This window comes from Anolis sagrei, chromosome 4 (assembly GCF_037176765.1).
Source record: "Anolis sagrei isolate rAnoSag1 chromosome 4, rAnoSag1.mat, whole genome shotgun sequence".
Lineage (NCBI taxonomy): Eukaryota > Metazoa > Chordata > Lepidosauria > Squamata > Dactyloidae > Anolis > Anolis sagrei.
In genome coordinates this window covers 225,678,447-225,699,797 of record NC_090024.1, presented here as the reverse complement: position 1 = coordinate 225,699,797, position 21,351 = coordinate 225,678,447, and positions in this window count along the sequence as shown.

Genomic DNA, 21,351 nt, shown 5'->3' with positions numbered 1-21,351 from the left:
GAAACACCCTTAACAGATGCCCATTCAGCCTTTGACATAATAATAGCAACAACACTAATAATAGGAAACCTACTGATTAAATTTTGAAGTTATTGCCTCTCAGCTTTGCCTACCTCACAGGGTTGATTCAACTCCCAAAATTCCTCTTTTTTATTTCAAAATCCCTTTAGAGAATGAACACGGAGGAGGAGGAGGAGGAGGAGGAGGAGGAGGAGGAGGAGGAGGAGGCAGCAGTGGCACAAGGCAGTAAGCAGAATTCTGAGAAGTGACGTTTGGGAAGGCGAGAACTCCTGTGGCAAAGAATACAAAAGGCCATGCCCTAACTAAACTACATTTCACAGAATTTTGCTCACTTCCTACATTAAAGCACTTGGGTTTTTCCTCTCCAAGTTGGAGCAGTTATTTTTTAAATGGAGGTGCTACATTACCTCCACCTCAGCAGCGACAGAGAATTCAAAAAGTCCTGCCCTAAACTACACTTCCCAGAATTCTGCACACTTCTCACATTAAAGCCTCAATGTGAGTGTGGTCTCTGCCTCTTTTTCCAGGCCAGCCATGTGTGGAGGGGCTTCTTCTTTGTCCGGCCATCTATTCAGGCATCCACTCTCTCCCTCCCCCTCGTTGCAAAAAAACAGAGTTTCTTCCTCGACTCCAGCCTCACCATAGTCCTTAGGTCTATTTTGGGGAAGCAAACTCAACCCTTTTGGGGAGAAAGCGGCACCTGCCGCTGAGACCTGGAGCCATTTACAAGAGTTACAAAACTCACCCAAAAGTCAAAGGTCAGTGTTTTGAATTTTAAGTTTTTTTGTGTTCGGATCCCTTGTGTTTCTTAATATTGCTTTGCATGTATAAATCTAATGAATTAGATACAGAAAACAAATTAAAAATGAAATTTTGCACAGCATTAATCAAGTTCTATTAATTTTACAAAATTCTTGCATCTGTTGGAGATGAATTGTGAACACATGTGTCATCCAATTTACTATGAGACCAGTATATTATCTGATGAAATCTACAGACTATTTCAGGCTTGGATTATGCCCTCCCTCCCCTTCCCCCCCCCCCCTTTTTTTACAACATATGCCTTCTGAAGCATTTGGAGGTGTGAAATAAAATCATGCAGCGATTACTTCCTATGATGGAAATATTTTCAGCTGCCATCACAGTTTAGTGGTGATTGATCTGAAAAAGAGGGGCTGTACTGGACAGAGGAACTTTAAATAAGCACCATTATGCTTGATTATTATAGCTTTATCGCTAGATTTCCCAGCTGCACTGTGAAGATTTATTGAAGCCTGTCACCTGGGTTTCAGCTACGGTTCTGTAAGCAGCAGCACAGCAAGTTCACTTTTAAAGCATACAGGAAACTCTCTTGGACTAGTTACTCAATGTTAAGATCAATATTCTTCCATTATTTAGCATCCTGTCCTCACACAGCAGACTCTTGTGCTGTGTTTAATGGGAGAGGGAAACTATGTGGTTGTTTATCTGAGGCAGCACAGCATGACTGACATGAACACACATTGTCAAATGGTTGAAGAAGAGCACTAGATGATGAGAACAGCTTCCAGCAACAGATTTTGAGAGAGATTTTGGACATAAGGGAAGTCACTAAGTATCCCTAACTTGCCCCAATATGTCTTAAACTTCATTCACCTTAACACATTGCATACTTCTTTCCATTTCTGTCCTACCCTATCCCCAATTGCTTTGACTTCATCTCCCATGTGTGCTATGGAGGGAGAAAGCAGAAAGTTTTGTAGCAATTCCTACCAGTTTAGTTGTGATGGCTAGGCGCTGAGACAGAGCTAATGGCTTCCTCATGTTAGGTCGAGGGAAGAGGAAACACAGGATCTTCTGCTTGATAGACCAGACCCTGGGGAGTAGCAATCTGACAGGATAAAATGATTCCCCCTCTTTTAAAAAAAACCTCCTGTCCTCTGCTGAACTGGGTTATGGAAACGCACTTAAAAATAGAGAGTTATTGGGACATCTTGAAAAGAGATAATAGAGCACTTCTCTATGAATTGTGGATGTGTTGAATGGTGAGAATTTTGTTTCACTTAAATGATGATAAAAATCCCTTCCAATTTGGATTTTTTTTTCATATTTGGAATGGAAATAAAGTTGTACCTCCAAATGTATGGTTTCTGTATCCATGGATTCAATCATCCATGGAATGAAATTATTTTTTTAAAAAAATCAGAAAGCAAGCCTTGATTTTGGCATTTTATATTTGGGAAACCATTTCACAATGCCATTGATATTAGACATGAGCACTTATGGATTTGGTATCCATGAGGTGTCCTGGAAGCAGTGGACACCAAAAACTATGTAACTTGATTTTTTTAAAGTGGAAGAAACAAAAAAAAATACTTTCTTCTGTTCAGATTCAGGGATTTATGCATTTCATTTCTTAAGTCCTGGATTGAATTCCTCACTGTTTACTTATGTTTGCGCTGGATAGCGTTGGCACACAACTTCTTCACTCCATCTCCAAAATGCTCCTCATCTTTAACACCTATATGCCAAGCAAGATAAGCATAGTTTTGTATATCCTAATAGTGCCTATTGAATTTGTCTGGGAAAGCTGAAGGATGATTTCATTTTATTTAAAATTCTTTTGGAAGAGCTAACCAAAATTCACAGATTGCATATTCCAGATAGAAAGTACTGGAGATTTTACAGTTTGACAAGAGAGATTATACAGAAAGGTCTCAATTGTTTTCTGAGGCAAAATAGAGTGTGATTGGATATAATGCAGTAAATTTTGTACTGTATGTGATAGCTTTCTGATAGCTTTCACTCATATGTATGAGCATATTATGTATTCTAAAGCAATCCACAGCTGTGATAGTGAGACATTTGCTTTCTTATTTGGCTAAATTTGTTTCATGTACAAAATTGTTTCCAGGCTATGTGCATAGGGGGCATATGAAGCATAAACTTTGTGTTTACAATTGGATCTCATCCCCAAGATGTCTCATTATGTACCAATATACCAATATATACGGGTATTCCAAAATCTGGGAAAAAAAACCTTTACAAACAACATCCCAAACTCTTCTGGTCCAAAGCATTTCAAACAACAGATTGCCAACCTGGAAATTCTCTGCAATCTTTTTTTTTTAAAATAAAAAGAAAGTCCCTGGGAAAATTCGAAAGTCTGAAAGATTCTTTTTTTAGTCCTCTTGTGTAGGTTGAAACTGGTGGTCCTTTTGAACTATTTGCCTAAGGAAGGAAGAGTTTCAGTCTATTAGAACTTTCTGTAGAAAGCGTGCCTTATGAACAATCTTTCTTTTCTCCCTCTCTCTCTCTCTCTCTCTGACACACACGCAATTTCCCCTCAAAACTAAAGGAGAAAATGTGATTACAAATGGAAAACGTGCTTACCTTTGCCAAGAACGGATACAGCACAATGATTAGCTGCTTTCTAATTCATTTCACTCTGATAGCCTGGCATAATCTATGCTCAGCTCAGGACATTGATTTCCACAGTGCTCCATAATGTGTTTTGCCGCATTTAAAAGAGATTACCAATAATACCTACAGAGATAACAGATAATACAGTGATTTGGATGGGGAGGTCTCGATTTTGGAAATCATTTTGTTCCTTCACAGTCTAGCCGTGTGACTAACTCCTTAAAAAAGTTGGCTAAGAGCATGGTAGTAGCAAACACACCTCCCCCTTGGCTTCAGTAATTGATTAATTAATTGTGCTGTATTGTGGTTTACTAGGGCAATGATTGATGGTCTCCAGACAGAGATTACTGACTTCTGTAAAGTTATTCAATTTGTCTGCTCTGGGATTTCACTGAGTACAGATCAGTCCAATACCAGCAGAGGCTTGAGTGCCCAGCTAATCTTTCATTGCTGACACCAGCAGAAATGCACCCTGTAATTATTTAGGGCCATGTGACCATAAAAATGCACCAAGATTTATACCAGTTCCATGACAAAGGAATGTTCTCCACAAATGGCCTTGGAAACAATACATTTATTGACAGCTCAGTGCAATTTAACACATATTAGTGATACAATTGCTATCAATGACAAATGGCTGCTGATCTGCAAAAGTACATACTAGAGGAAGAAGGGATGACTATGGCAGCTCCAGGGTTACAAAGATTTCCAAAATTCCCTATATTCTCATCCCCCACTGCTATCAAAGTCAGGAGGAAGTCAGAAGTTTACTTCTGGGTTTGGATGTCTATTTTTTATGTTGAATATTGAAGAGGGGACCTGAGACTGAGTTAAAAGGTGAATTGCTGCTGCTTCCAGAAAAGGCCTTTCATATTATTGTTGCTTAGCCAGAGAATTCCAGATAATCAGAGGCTTCAAAAATGTTTAGTCGGGCACTCCACATCTGAAATGGAATGAATTTGGATTAAAATACTAGAAGAAAAGGTTTACTACTCCTTTATGTGGCTGCTTTCTAAAAAAAATGAAACACATTATTTTCCCATGATAGCAAAATTCAACAACAACAACAACAAAACAACCCATAGCATAAAGTTATAGCCTAGGAAAGGGCCTCGTGGGCCATTGAGTCCAACCCTTTGCTCAATACAGGATCTCTTGCTAAAGCATCCCCAGTAGATAGCTGTCCTGTTTCGTTTTGAAGACACCCAGAAATGGTGGGCCCATTAATTGTGCTGAACTGGAATCAGTGGAAGTTTTTTTTTTATATCTCCACATATCTGTTTTCCCTTCATATCAGAATGCCATTCTCTCTGCCCTTCCACTTTCACAAGTACATCTGGTGGGAATATAGGAGACTGCCTTCTCAGTGGCTGTTTCCAGGCTCTAGAGAGCATTATTAATTAATTAGGCAGATCTAGCCTCTACATTGCCTAGATCTGCTTAATTAGACTAATTATGGTATATTATGGCAGGTTGGAATGTAAGAGATGCTCTCTTAATTGCGATGCAAAGTGTTGTTCTGCAGACAACTGGAAGTTCAAGCAAAGTTATTTCATCAAAAATCCAGAAATCCATTGAGTGAGCTTTTTTTCTGACACAGAGATAGCTGATGGGCCTTTCCTGCTGTTATAAGTCTTTGTATATGTATTTTGAATTACCACCCCCTTGTGCTGGCTATGGGAATTCCGAGAGTAGTAGTAATAAATTTGAGAATAAGACCTGTATAACAAAGGTGTCAGTCATCATTTCAAAATATTTGTATTTCACAATGAAAGAGGGACTTTAACTTCACTTCTTTACCTTTAGCAAGCAAATGATAAAAAAGAATTCAATATATGAACTTCAGTTAGGTACCAGAGCATGACAATCTCCTTGTGCTGAAATTCCTTCAGCTATCAAGAGTTACATGGCCTTTTCTTTTGTGACTTTCTTTTACACAATAACATTCTCAAATAACCCATCCAAGCTAGTCTGTTGATGCACAGATGGCCAATCACACACACAAAGTGTCTGTCTCAGAGCTGTTACTTTGGCAATGACTGCTTCACAAAACCACCCTGTTGCTGGTCATGACACCAAGTGGGTAGACTTCCTGAATTTTGTGTGTATGTTCTGAACATTCTAAGCAACTAAAAGTAATCCCATCAATTGGAATGAATCCTGAACCTGGCACAGAAATGATGCACTTTAGAGGAATTTTGGGCTTGTGAAGACCTCGTGATGCAACCCAAGCCAAAATGAGTTCCGGTATAAAGTTTCAGAAGTGATTCAGAAATTCATTGGGATACAAAAGTATTGAATGAGTGTGTCAAAGCTAAGGTAATGGAGAGAAGGACAGAAGGGGAATTTAAGATGAACTGCTGTAGTTGAGCACATTTTGCATACCCCGAATCCCAGGTATGCACGACAACACCTTTAGCCTTGCAATAAAAGAAAGGTATGTCAAAGAAGCAATGTATATTATTGATGCCATATTTTGGGAGAGGGGTGTTAGACAAGATTGGCACCCCTCTCCTTTCTCATCTCTGTTTCTGCTGCCCACTGCTTAATCTCTCCTTCTCATCCAGTTCATATTTACCTAAGGAGGGGTTGGAATCATGCAGTTGTGGCTCAACTACCCATCCTAGTAGACATTGCTTGCATAGATAATAATATGCATGGACTTTCAGTCTATTTCTCTCTGAGGGATTGCATGGTCACCACTGCTGACCTAGAAGAAGAACACAAAGCAAGCAGAGGAAAATGCTCTTTTCTTCTTGTTGCCCTCACTGCTTCCATTCCCAGAAAAGTTCTCTTCAGGTATTTTCCTGAAAACGTGATAGCTGTAACCCTTCATTTTATGAGCTGGAGGACTCTCATTCTAATCAAGGGGCAGGAAGCCAATTTTTGACCTAGAGGGTGAATTTCACTTTGAGTCGGGGTTCTGACAGTGTGAGATTTGTAGCATAATTTCTGTAGTTGTATGTTTAGCACATGTATGTTAATGCAGGTATATGTTAGATGAGTGTGTTTGCTTGATTTACGACCTCATCAGATGGGGGATATTTAGTGTCCTATGAGACACTTCCACCCTGTCTTGGGGATGGAGCCCCACACATGACATCACGTGATGTCATGTGACTTCTGGTGAAGGCCCCAACCCCAACTGGGGTAGAAGCATTATTGGACGCATCCTCTAGAACACAGAAAGTTTTTTGCTCCACTGCCACTCTCTTTTCTCAGCAAAGCCAGGCGAAGAGGGATGCTTTGCCTGGTCTCTCTGATGAGGCCTTTAGTTTTGTTATAGATTGTAATGGCTAGTGAGATAGCAACTTAGTTTTAGGAATTTGTAAGTTTTTGTATTTATTTATTTCTTTATTTTGCTTTTTGGGCGTTTTCTTTGTCTCCAGATAAAAATTAATTTAAAAATGAAGGAGAGAAAGAAAAACACATTGGTTAAAACACACATTCTTTGATCAATAGTAGCAAGACATGACTACAAACTTTTGTGGCTGCTATCTTCCCCCTCCATGTTTTGCAAAGATAGTCAAACAATAATGTTTTCAATAATTCACCAAATAATCTCTAATGTGTTAAAACTTTTATGGAGCTTCAGGCTTTGCAGTCAGAACAAGCATTTTATTTTACATCTTCTAAGCCTGGGACAAATCAAAGAATTCATTATATAGCAAAATGATGCACAACAGAGATTTTTCAGGAATAGGGAGTATGAAAACAAGCTGTTTACTTAAAGGTACTTTTGAAAAAAATAAGGGAAATTTTCTCACTTTCGAAGCCCATTTACTTCTAGAAAGATAGAATGGCAAGATAGAATGGTAAGAAAACATCCCTTCAACTCAGGGCTAAATCACACTTTTAATCCCAACTAGCACACAAAACCTCTACCACCTTAAATTGAACAGGGCATCCTGATAATCTCCTTCTCTCACTTCCTTTTCCATTTTCCACTATTTCTCTCTCCCACAGCACCTCCCTAAGATGATTTGGAAAAGAATGGGGAAACATAGGGATGGTCTCTATCCCACTCCTCTCTACTTCTGTCCTCAGCTCGTGCTGCCATATGTATGTATGTGCATTAAAAAAGGAAGAGGTGAAATCTAATAGTCTAGAACAGTGGTTCTTAACCTTTGGGCCCTCAGATGTTTTGGCCTTTAACTTCCAGAAATCCTAACAGTTGGTAAACTGGCTGGGATTTCTGGGAGTTGTAGACCAAAACACCAGGGGACCCACAAGATGAGAACCACAGGTCTAGAAAGTGTTGTCTGTACTTAAAAAAAAATACTCTGCTGGTAGGATCAAAAAGACTCCGGAAAGGAATGGGGAGACCTGAACTGTCCTGGAGTTACTAGTGTGTTTCCTGGATCTTCGAAACTAAAGTACTAATTGTTGTTGTTCATTCGTTCAGTCATCTCCGACTCTTCGTGACCTCATGGACCAGCCCACGCCAGAGCTCCCTGTCGGCCGTCACCATCCCCAGCTCCTTCAAGGTCAGTCCAGTCACTTCAAGTACACTTCAAAGTACTAATTACAGGAGTGAAAACCATGATCTTCCAATCTCTTTGTCCAGTTTAGACAAGTTCTTCTTCCTTCAAGTATCAAACCAGATTGCCCCTTAATTTAATAATGGAGTAAAGGTAGCAGCTATGCAAGTTACATGATTTTTAAATCATGCCAATTAATTTATTTGCAGTACCATAGCAGATAGTTCCAAAGTGTCTCTCTCTGTCTCTCTCTCTCATACACACCATCTCTAAGGGAAGCTATTCTGAATTTGAAAACTGCCTTCCATTTTTCTTTGGGAAATAGAGGCTAAAGAAGAAATACAAATGGAAATGAAAAATAACCATTGACTTTAATGGCATTCATTGCTCTCTGCTCTATCTCTTGGAATATCTGGAACAGTATGATTGCATTTTTGTACTCCATCCTGAGAAGATACGACACTGGGCTGCCACTATTTACTTGCAAAGCAAAAGGAGAATTCCCGCACTTATGAGCAGAAGTCGGCTAGCAGGAGACTAAGCTGTGGGCAGTCTGGGAGATAAACCTTTCTCTTTCCACTAACTTGAAAATATGAATGAAATTAATTCCTCATGATTTTAAAGAGCACATTGAAAATGTATCACAGCTGGTGGCATAGGATTCTAGGACCAATTCAAAATGTTGCTGATTATCCTATGGCATACGCATTCTGGCTATTTGGATTTTGGGCGGAATACTTCAGCAGGGCAGACAAAGTCATTTCGGATGACCTATGTTTGGGTTGGATTTATGGTAAATTTTATAATTAGGTCACATTTTGTTGAGACATGCATAATATGTTAAATGTTGGTCTGTTGTTGCCAGACTGTTTTAGCCAGCTGCCCTACTGCTTTCATCGCTTAATGTTGTTATATCAAGTTGATATTAATAATAACAAGGTTTCCTTGCTGATTTCTAAATACTAAGGATGTATCTTGTAGCACCTTAGAGACTGGGAAACAAAGTTGGTACCATAAGTTTTCATAAGGCACATCTACACTGATCCCACTTGGTGGCCTTCTGAGATTTGGGTGATCCTCCGAGTTAACTTAACTGAATAGGCTTGTGGAGAAAAAATGGGGTTTAAATAAACATAATAATGCTATTACTGATAATAGGCCTGCCAGAAACTATTGGTTTTTAATGCTGTTTTATACTCAGATAGCATATCCAGCTTCAAATGTCTTCTGGCAGGTCATTCCATAATCTGGGGCAGCTGAATAAAAAGTCCTCTGGCTAACAGTTACCAGTCTGGTCCTGACTAAAGTAAATATTTTCCTAAAGACATGCATTGTTAGTGTGGATTATATGGGAGAAGCTGATCCCATAAGTAACCTGGACCCAAACATTAATTGGCAACCAATGGGTGATTTTAATATAGGCGTAATATCTCTCCTAAAGCACCAGGAACCATGTTTTGCACTAATTGGATTTTTCAAACTTGGTACAAAAGTTGTCCAGTGTTGAATATGTTGCAGAAGTCCATACTTGAGATTACCAGTGTGTGCATTGATATGATGTGGAAATACTACAATTGTATTTTTAGCATTGGGATGAGACATATTTTGTATATTTCCATGAAGCATTCCAAGAAAGAACAACTAACATAGTTAATTGCCTAAAATATCTCAGCACAGCAATTGACTGAAATAGATAATTGTACCTCCAAATCACTTGTTGATGCCTTTCAGTTGTGCCTTAAATTTTGCAGTTTTCTTCAGCAAGGAATATACAGAAGATGTCTGTCATTGCATTTCTCTGAAATATTGCTTGTGGTACTCTTTGGTGGTTCCTCATTCAAAGCCAATCCTGCTTTGTTTTTATAGGCAAATGGGATCTATTACTTCGAGTGTATTTAGGAAAGCATACATAATTACCTCAAGTCAAATAGAAAGCCATTTGCAAAAAATCCTTGATTTGGCAAGACATTGCCACTGAGTAACATATTAAAAGTACTACAGTTCAAACAGGATGTGCTTTTGTGGGTTTTTTGACACAGGGAAATTGATATAATAGCCAATTATCATAATTCATATAGGGAGCTTTTTATTTGCAGAAGAAATATTGGTTTTGCAAGTATTTCAAAGATTAGTCATCAGGATTTACACCAGTAGACTCAGCACTGCTATAGATGTTAACCTTAGGCATCACAGATATGTATCTTTATGCTTTTCCAACTGGAGGATACACTAGGAAAAGAGGAAGGTCACTCATTATGTACTAAGTGCTAACCAGTACAGTATTGAGTTGAGTGTATGCAAGGCTAAAAGATTGAATCATGTTATGGAGGATGCAGCGGCAAGAAAAGCAATGGAAAAGTTAACAATTCATAGAAGATGCAGAATCAGGCTGAACAAGAGGGACAAGGAGATGAACATGGATTCCAAGAAAAGAAACTATTTCCCTAAGTCAGGTATGGGGAACTCCCGTCAGCTCGAGCTAGGATAGCTAACAGTGAAGGCTGTTTGGAATTGTAATCCAATAACACCTTAGGTGGCAGCACATTCTTCATTGTTGCCTTCAATAATTATTTGTATATTTATTTTTCCAATTAGCTGAGTTTTTCAAAACATCTTTTATTTTTGATGTTTTGTCTTATGTCTGTTATAACAGGCTGTGCTTTTTGTTTAATTTTAGTTTGGTACATTATAATTCATGTTTATTTGTTGGGGTGTATACATTTTGTTAGCATGGATGTATTGTTGTTGTATTCAGGCATTGAATGTTTGCCTTTTATGTTTGGAATCCACCCTGAGTCCCTTTGGGGAGAAAAGTGGAATATAAATAAATATATATATAAATAAATAAATATTATTATTATTATTTGAAAAACAACAAGATGAGTCCACAGCAGAGAAGATCACTCTGCTGGCTGTTGTATTGGATCACACGTTGGACACTTCCCAAGTGTCTAGGACTGTGTGATTATCGGCGAATAATGTGTGCAGATCCCAGTAAGGTGGCCTTCTGCAGCTGGCAGATGGTAATTTTGTCAGTGTCAATTGTTTTTAAGTGCAGGCCAAGGTCTTTAGACACTGCACCCAGTGTGCTGATCACCATTGGGACCATCTTTACTGGCTTGTGACAGAGTCTTTGCAGTTCGATCTTTAAATCATCATATCATGTCAGCTTTTCCAGTTGTTTCTCTTCAATCCTGCTGTCACCTGGGCTTGCAACATTGACAATTTGTTTTTTAACACAATTGTGAGGTCAGGAGTATTGTGCTCCAAAACTCTGTCTGTCTGAATTCGGAAGTCCCAGAGGAGTTTAACGTGTTCATTTTCTGTAACTTTTTCTGACTTGTGATCCCACCAGTTTTTTGTCACAAGCAGATGGTATTTGTAGCACAAGTTCCAATGAATCATCTGAGCAATGGTGTTATGCGTCTGCTTGTAGTCTGTCTGAGCAATCTTCTTGCAGCAGCTGAGGATGTGATCTATTGTTTCATCTGCTTCCTTGCAGAGTCTACATTTGGGATCTGTTGTCGACTTTTCAATTCTGGCTTTGATGGCATTGGTTGTAATGGCTTGTTCTTGGGCTGCCAGAATCAGGCCTTCCGTCTCCTTTTTCAAAGTTCCATTTGTGAGCTACAGCCATGTTTTTTCTTTGTCAATTTGGCTCTCAATTTTTCTCAGGAACTGTCCATGGAGAGCCTTGGATTTCTCAGTAGTGCCCTCTGCTATGAGTTTTCAAGCATAAAGGAGGTTAAAATTCCTACCAAGTAAATATACAAATGAGGATGTCATCTCATGAAAACAAGAAGTGTTCTGAGAATCTACACCTAGGCTTCTCAATTATCAGAATTTTAAATAACTCAGCTTTTGAGGAACATGCCGAGATCTCAATAATTTATTTTTGGTTTGCTTTTTCAATAGAACTTTAAAAAAAAGAGAAAAAAAAAAGAACTGTCAGTGCAATTCAAAAGCTGCTACTCCTCAGACACACCCTTGCCTGAAAGATATCTGCTTCACTTATTCCTGTTCATAAATGTTGTGTTCCAATTACTTGCTGGAAAGTTTGCCATCAATTCTAAAACTTATGTTCATTCTAGAAAATACTGCTAGTGGTGTCTAAATTGAAAAGAAAAACAAAACACAAAACAAAACACAGACATTTAATTTTGGGTCAATTAACTCAACTGAACTCATTGTGTCCTGGACTGAGTTTAGTTATAACCACCTGATCTGAACTGACATACGAGGTCAGTAGAGGTCTTAGTCATCCAAAGGCTTGCTTGCTATGCATCCAGATTCCAGAATCATACAGATATGTATGGAATTATCTGGATAATTTATGCCATATTGAATTTTCATCTATTTTGGCATACAATCTGTACATCAAAGAATGTGCTTTTAGTATGCAAAGAGTATATAGAAAACATTAGGGGTGTGCAAAATGGCAAAAACCCATTTCAAAATCCATTACGAATTTCATGTCAAAATTCAGATAACCCTGTTTTGTTTTGAAAATATTTTGTAAAATGAGGAGGTGTGTGTGTGTTTCGAATCTGAATTTCACAAGTTTTTTTTTTGTTTCATTAGTTTTATTCGATTGGTGGCAATAGGTAAACTTTAATGGTTCTCAGGATGAAAGTTGCCACACTTGTAAGATTTCTAATTTCATTTTTAATTTTTTACCGATTATAGCCTTTTGAGTTTGGGTCAACTAGATGCCTTCGGAAGTCCCTTTATGGGAAACTTTATGGAAAACATCATTTTTATGGATTTCAGGATGAAAATTGGGGCACTTTTAGGACACATTTATGACTGCAAGCCTTTTAGGTTTCAGAATGTTTTGGTCATTCACTGATTTTTGGAATTTTAAAAAGATTTTACAAACAACATCTTAAAAATAAAAAAAACCCCAAAGATATATCCTTTTGAATTTCTTCACAGTGACAGAACATTCCTCATTCCTCAAAATTTCAGAACCTTTAACTCATGTACTAATTTTTTGGATTTTTTAAATTTTTTCTCTCTTGTGAAAATTTCTGGGATATGAAGTCCAGAGAAATGGAGAGGCAAACCAGCCTGTGATTGGCTGAGGAAGAGCCTTAGCCTTCAAGCCTCAATACTTCATCACACTAGAGAAAAAAATCCACTTAAAATCTAGTTTCTGCCTCCTGCAGAATTCTGGGGTTTGTAGTTTAGTGAGGCTGTTAAAGGCTCCTCCCTAAACTACAAACCCCAGAATTCTGCTGGAGGCAGAAACTGGATTTTAAGTGGATTTTTTTTCTCTAGTGTGATGAGGCCCTTAGACTTCAAATGCAGCACATATATGACTGCACTTGGCCCCATTGCCCCCACTGAGAGATTGCTTGCTTCAACTTGGAAAAAAATGGTCAGAATATACTAACGAAACAAACAACCTTTTTCTGAATTTCATGTGTGTGTGGAGGGGGGTGTTTTGTTTAAGTTAAGGGGGGCTCCCCGCGTTTTGTTTCAGTGTTTCATATTTTTTGTTGTAGGTTTTTATTTGTTCAGTCACTTTCGACTCTTTGTGACCTCATGGACCAACCCACGCCTAAGCTCCCTCTTGGCTTTTGCCACCCCAGCTCCTTCAAGGTCAAGTCAGTCGTTTCAGGGATAACATCCATCCATCTTGTTCTTGGTTGGCCCCTTTTCCTTTCTCCTTCCATTTTCCCCAGCTTCATTATTTTCTTCAAGCTTTCCTGTCTTCTTATTATGTGACCAAAACATTTCATGTTTGCTTCTAATATCCTTCCCTCCAGTGAACAGTCATGCTTTATTTCCAGGAGTATGGATTGATTTGATCTTCTTGTGGTCTAAGGCACTCTCAGAATTTCCCTCCAACACCACATTTCAAAAGAATCTATCTTCCTTCACTCAGCCTTATTTATTTATTTATTTATTTATTTATTGCATTTCTATGCTACCTTTCTCAGCTTGAAGGCAACTCAAGGTGGCTTATATTGGCACAATTCGATGCCACAATGATCATAAAACAAAATTAAAAACATTTAACACATGATATAGAAACCATGTAAAAATCATTAAAAACATATAATCACTAGTAACTTCCTATTAGTTCATTTTCCAAGAATATTGTCCAGCCATTTCATGTTCATTCTTCCTGGGTTCCATATTCATTCATTACACTGTGATTCCAAAAAAACTTGAAGAAAAAGTCAGGCTTTTAGTTTTTTTTGAATGTCAGTAGGGAGGGGCTGATCTAATGTCCCTGACATCCATAGGTTACAATGGGGATTCCATTTCTTTAACTATGTGGATCTTCGTTGCCAGTGTGATGTCTCCCCTCTTAACTATTTTATTGAGATTGGGTATTGCTCTCCTCCCAAGAAGTAAATGACTTCTGGTTTCCTGGTTGCAGTCTGCATCTGCAGTAATTTTTGTGCCTAGAAATACTAAGTCTGTCACTACCTCCATTTTTTCTCTATTTGCTAGATATCAATCAGTTTGGTTGCCATAATCTTGTTTTTTATGTTGTAACTGCAATCCAGCTTTTGCACCTTATTTTGAACCCTCCTTCCACAACAATCCTAAAATATATCAACAAGCATAATACCTGTGTACATAACTAGCACAATTAGAGGCATCATATTATTATGAAAGTCTATGTTTTTTCTATTGAGCTTATGAGGAGCTATGGAAATCAGTGAGCATTCATGATGTTGTGGTTGAGTGTTATCTTTTATGTCAATTTCCTGTTGTTTGAGTACATTGAATTGTACCCTTGGATCTTCATACAGGGGGGATCTGGTATTGCTGTCTGCCCCACCCAAATCCCTGCTGTGACGGAAAGTTTGGCAATAGCTATGCTCAAGGTCCCAGTGAAATGTCTTGTCCCTATCCCTCTTTCAAGTTGTCTCCATGCACTTTCAAATCACTGCCCATCATAGCATCTTTTACTTACTTCCCCTTGCTTTAAAAACAAAACTCCTCAAATGTGGTAACCTATCCATGAAAATTCCTGCTTTAGCTCCTTGAGTATTTTATACTGCATCTACACTTATGGAAATAATCTGGAGTACTGTGTTCCAGAGCTGTCCTGGAGGTAGCATGGGAACATCAGCAGAGTCCCTTTGGTGTTCATGTGGCCAGCAGTTGCTATTGTTGATGTAGTTCTCTTGGAAAGACTTGCTGGTGATGAGCAAAAGCGACATCTCCAACAAGGCTGTACCAGTGACCTTCCTTTACCTCATGACATAGCAATGGGTTTGTATTGTCAATGGCCATACAGTCCAGAAACTACACAACACTCCACTGATGGATTTGTTTGACAAATCCAGCCCTATTCATCCATCCACACCTCAAAACACAAGGATCACTCTGGAGGAAGCTCCAGAGTACATTGTGGTTCTCCTCTGGTGGATTAATAGCTTCAAGCAGCACTTCTGCTGCAAAACCAATAGTTGCAAGGTGACCCTGTTTTACTTGGTCTGTGTAGCTTAACATCAAATCAGCTACAGCCTTACAAACAGCTGCCAATATATTTAAAAAGCCAGTTCCAAAGCATCTGTCACATTTCATACTGACCAGGAGATACACTCCAAGCTAACAGTATGTAGTGCATGAATCTGAACAGGAAAGGTTTTCAGACAAGAGCATATTTGAGTATCAAAAAGCAGCTGTCATGGAGCATTTTCCTATTAGGGAAGTACAGCAACTCAGAATTTTACAAGCAATAAGTAATATCTCTGGTAAATAGAAATGATATGAAAATTGAAGCTTGTTGAACATATTCAAGGGAATTGTTTGATTGTGAAACTTGCGGGGAAGAAGAAGATCTGAGATTTTCCCTGTCCATGTGTTTTCCTTTCATTTTAATTCTTTTAAAAGAATGCATATTTACTTGCAAGTCATATTTAATTTACCTGTATTCAGAAACAGCAGGGAAGAGAAAGAGAAAGGTAGGAAAGCTTCAAAAGCTATGTCGGGGGAAGATGAACGCTTGATTTTTTTTTTGATGCAAGATAAAAGACAAGGATTGTTCATTTACTTTGTTAATTATAAATACAATGAGCAGAGGAGACGGAAGTATTTAATTATTTCGTTTCTTCCAGGAGTACGTGATGCATATCTTAAACTATAGCCTTTGGAGTGGATTGAATATTTTTAAAAAGCAGATCAACTCTACTACAGTCATCAAAGAAAAAGGGAGATCTTCTGGTGAACATCCTGTTTATAAAATCTACAATACAAATTTTGATGGCTTTTTAAAAAATCAGTTAATAGCAGGGGACATCTTGGTTTGAAGATGTAGTGAATGCTGTCAGAGTCATGGAGCTGTAAGCAAAATGTATCTGCTGCATGAAGTTCTAACACTAGCAGTTCAGGATCAGGCTATGGACTCCTGGGAGTTATAGTTTTATATGATTTTGAGCGTTTTCCATCAAAGAGGGCTAATGCCTCATCAAACTACAAATCGCAGGATTCAATAGCAGTGAGCCACTGTAATTAGAGTGGTGTCAAACTGCATTAATTCTACAGTGTAGATGTACACTTAGTGCCACATACACTCATGTATAAATCAACCTCATGAATAAATTGAGGGAAGGTTTTAAGGACAACATTATGGATTTTGCCTTTACCAGTGGATAAGTCAAGGCCCCCTGGTGGCTTAAACTGATGAGCTGCTGATCTTGCAGATCGAAAGGCTGGTGGTTAGAATCTGGGGAGCAGAGTGAGCTCCTGTGGTTAGCTCCAGCTTCTGCCAACCTAGCAGTTCGAAAACATGCAAATGTGAGTAGATCATTAGGTACTGCTTCTGCAGGAAGGTAACAGCGCTTCATGCAGTCATGCTGGCCACATGGCCTTGGAGGTATCTATGGACAATGCCGGTTCTTCCACTTAGAAATTGAGAGTCAGAGTCAGACACAACTAGATTTAATGTCAGGGGAAACCTTTACCTTTACTTTTAGTCAAGGCTAAAAGCTAAGGGCATGCAACAAACAAATATTCTTCTCTCCTTTTGAAAATGCATAGAGGAAATATGCTTAAGAAGAGCTAAAGAGAATCAGTGGCTTTTCGATTGCCAGATGGGTGGAGATAAATGGCACTGCTGATTTGAAAATGTCCACCTCTATACAGATACATATAGAAAAAGGAATATAATTGAGGAAAAAAGAATGGGAATACAGCCTTGAAAAAGGGAGGGAGCAAGGAGAGTAACCTGTGTCTATTTGGGTCCAGGAACACAAAGAGTGAGAAGAAGCAGGGGCGAGAAATTCCAACTCCTGTATGCTTCCTTGCTGAAACCATAAAAGAAAAGCAGTACTTGCTGACTCCTTTCCTGTATCCACATCTTCTTTTTCAGCCTGATTGGAGTTCAGCAGCAACACGAGGGAACCATTTTGGCACCTGATGTAAAGCAGAGCAGCAATGTCCATTTTTTGGACAGCTTTCTGCATAAGCTTCTCTGCTTATGCAGCAGCCATTTTTAATAGGGGCTGACAGTAAGTACGTTTCTTTTCCACTGGTGTAGAAATCAACCCAGGTTGTTTGTAAAAAAACAAAACAAAAAAACCCTCAACTTACACATGGGTATAAATAGTATATAGATAGATCCACAGACAATCCTTCCAAGTTTCCACAAGAACAAGTGAAGCTTTGCAAATTGTAACAACATGCTGCAGGAGTAGATAAGCTAGAGCTTTCCACAAAGCCCTTTCCTCTTGACCAGAGCTAAGCCTACTAAAATCTAAGAAAGTGCATCCTTGTATCCTGCCTGGATATGACCCATAAAAGCTGGAGATCAGGCCCTGAGATCTGACAATTCTATTGATTTTCCTTATTGCACTTAACACGCAATGTCAAATACCACAGGATTTGGTATAATGGATTGTCAAACTAATCTCTACTCCTTTTTTCTGGGGTTTGTTCTTGATGGTGGTTTAGGCTACAATCATACACACACTTACATGAAGGGATGTGTTTTTCAAACCCACAAAGGGCCAGTTCAGGATATTTGGCTGCCTGCGGCAAAGAACAAGGTGGGTCCTGTTCACATTCAATTTACAAAATGGGATGACAGTTGAATTTTTGTTCAACACTGGTGAACAAAATTTCATCTGGCATCTTCACTTGCAACTCAAGCAGCAGGATAGCTGAAAGTGTGGGAAGGCAGGGCAAGCTGTATAGTATAAATACTCTCTTCTTGTTGCTGTGTTTCAGAAAATAACTTCTGTCTTCCTAATGCTGGGGTCGATACTGATTTTATAGTATTAGTGTTAGCCACAGGATCATAGGAGTTGAAAGGAACCTTGGAATCCTCTGGACCAAACACCTGCCAGTGCAGGAATCCACAAATAAAATGTTCCTGAGATGTGGTCATACAACTGTTGTTAGAAACAGTGTAAGTGACTTGACCAACCTCTGAGGTTGTCTGTTTATTTATTTATTTATTTAAAACTTTTATATCCCAACCTCCATAGAGGGACTCAGATCGGCTGTTCCATAATAAAAAAAATGCTCTTCCCTTCAGTATGTTCATCTTACTGTTTATAGTTATACTTACTGTTATATTTTATAGAACCTCATTGCTGAAAAATTGAACATGTTGGTTCAGGCCCCATCCTTTGTAGCATCAGAAAGCATTTTTTTCATTCCATTTTTTACATTATAGCCTTTTGGCTATTTAAAGATCAATGTCATGTTACCTCTCAATCTCCTCTGGGGCAAATGTTCCCAACTCTCTGCACAGTTCCTCATAGGGCTGGGTTTATATTACCTCCAGTTTGTTGTTATTCATTGCATTTTATCATTATTTTAATTTAAGAGTACTTTAGGATACCTTGGGTATTGCATCTGATCTAGAAATGATGTAGATAAACAAACACGTACATTGCCCTGCCAGTTACAGGTAATGATGCAGTGTGGAGCAATAAAATATACATCACAACACAGTGTAATGAACCATGTTTGTGTTTCTCTTTGAAGAGAAAAGGGGGGAGTGATATCATTTGGATTATAGACTATCAAAGCAGTTCCAAGGCTGGTTTTCAAGGGACGTTAGGCTTCTCAGTGGCTTTATCCTTCTACAAAGGCAAGATACTTATTAAAATGGTCTTTTCATGCAGGTTTATGGGTTGTGAGGGAGTGGCAAAGATGCCGAGGGCAACTCCAGCTGGTAAGGTTGATGCTTCTTTCCATCCCATAGTTGTTATCTGGAATTGAAAGATTATTAGTATACATAGTGGGGAATGAATCAAGAAAGGGATTGTCTGTCTCCTGAGGAATCTGTATAATGACCAAGTAGCAACAGTAAGAACAGACCATGGAACAACAGACTGGCTCAAGATTGGGAAAGGAGTACGGCAGGGCTGTATAGCCTCACTCAACCTACTCAGCTTGTATGAAGAACACATCATGTGATGTGTGGAGCTTGACAAATCCAAGGCTGGAGTTAAAATTGCTGGAAGAAATATTAACAACCTTAAATATGCAGATGATACTACTTTGATGGCTGAAAGCAAGGAAGAGCTCAGGAATCTTCTAACCAAGGTGAAAGAAGAAAGTGCAAAAGCTGGGTTGCAGTTAAACATCAAAAAGCTAAGATTCTGGCAACCGGACTGATTGATTGCACAGACCAAGGTGCAAAGATTACTGCAGACACAGACTGCAGCCAGGAAATCAGAAGACACTTATTTCTTGGGAGAAAAGCAATTACCAATCTCGATAAAATAGTGAAGAGTAGAGACATTCACATAGTTAAAGCAATGGTATTTCCTGTAGTAACCTACAGATGTGAGAGCTGGACCATAAGGAAGGCTGAGCGAAGGAAGATAGATGCTTTGAACTTGGTGCTGGAGGAAAATTCTGAGAGTTCCTTGGCTCGCGAGAAGATCAAACCAGTCCATATCCCAGGAAATAAAGCCCAACTGTTCACTGGAGGGAAGGATATTAGAGGCAAAGATGAAGTACTTTGGCCACATCATGAGAAGACAGGAAAGCTTAGAGAAGACAATGATGCTGGGGAAAATGGAAGGAAAAAGGAAGAGGGGCTGACCAAGGGCAAAATGGATGGATGGTATTCTTGAAGTGACTAGCTTTACTTTGAAAGGTCTGGAAGCTTAAGAAGACAGGAAGTTTGAAGAGAACATTTTTGAATATGAAGCTGGACACACACACACAAACCCTGAATTACAGTGAGAGGGGGAAAATCACTAAAATTCCCTTCTTGCATTGGAACATTTTTGATTGCTAATTCTTTTTGAAAACAAAAAAATGGTTAAAACAGAGAAATCCAAGAACATAAGAGCAAAAAGGTGTAAGAAGAAGAAGATTCATGCTGAGTTAGACCAAAGGACTATTTAATCTCACATTCTTTTCACAGGGTAGCCAACAAACCCTGTAAGTAAGACATGAAAGCAACACCCTCCCACCTTTCATGCTTTCCAGCAATGCATATAAAGAGACACATCACTTTTACTACTGGAAAAAGTTTATATCCAATATGACTAATACGTTTTTCATGATAATTTTGTTTTGAAACCATCAAAGTTGGAAACCTTTGTTACCACTACTAAAGTAACTTCCACAGATGATCTATGCTTAAATAAATACTTTATTCTACACACAACTAACAAATGATGCTGCATGCTGCTTAGGAGGTTTTATAAATGAGACTTGAGAAAATTTTGAGTTGACAGACCCCTGTTGCCTGTAGTGGCTGCTGCTTGGTAAGAGAAGGTTTGGGGACTTTCACAGTTCCCCTAAACTAGTGAATGTAAGGATCACAAAGACATACCAATCGTGAATCGATTACTTCAGGTTCTACATTTGTATCTGCCAGAGTGAATTGTGGTCCCCAATTTTTATATTAAACTATGCCTTATGTAAATTGCAAAACCATCAGTGGATTGAGATATATTATTTGGCCAAAAATATAAAAAAGTGTGAATATTATTTACATTCCTGTTATGTCCATTGAAAAAAAATGTACCAAAACTTTTCCCAAGAGGGTAGAGAATTATGGGAATTGCTACAGGGGAAGGGGCAATAGAAATACTGCTTTGTCAGAGCTTTTAATGGCCAGAATCACTGGGTTGCTGTGAGTTTTCAGGGCTGTATGACCATGTTCCAGAAGCATTCTCTCCTGATGTTTCACCCACATCTATGGCAGGCATCCTCAAAGGTTGTGAGCTTTGTTGGAAATGAGGCAAGTGGGTTTAATATATCTGTGGAATGTCCAGGGTGGGAGAAAGAACTCTTGTCTGATTAAGGCAAGTGTTAATGCTGCAATTGATTACATTGATTAGCATTGAATAGCCTTGCAGTTTCAAGGCTTGGCTGCTTCCTGCCTGTGAGAATCCTTTGTTAGGAGATGATTAGCTGGCCCTGATTGTTTCTTGTCTGGAATTCCCTTGTTTTTGAGTGTTGTTCTTTCTTTACTGTCCTGATTTTAGAAGTTTGTTGTTTTTTTTTA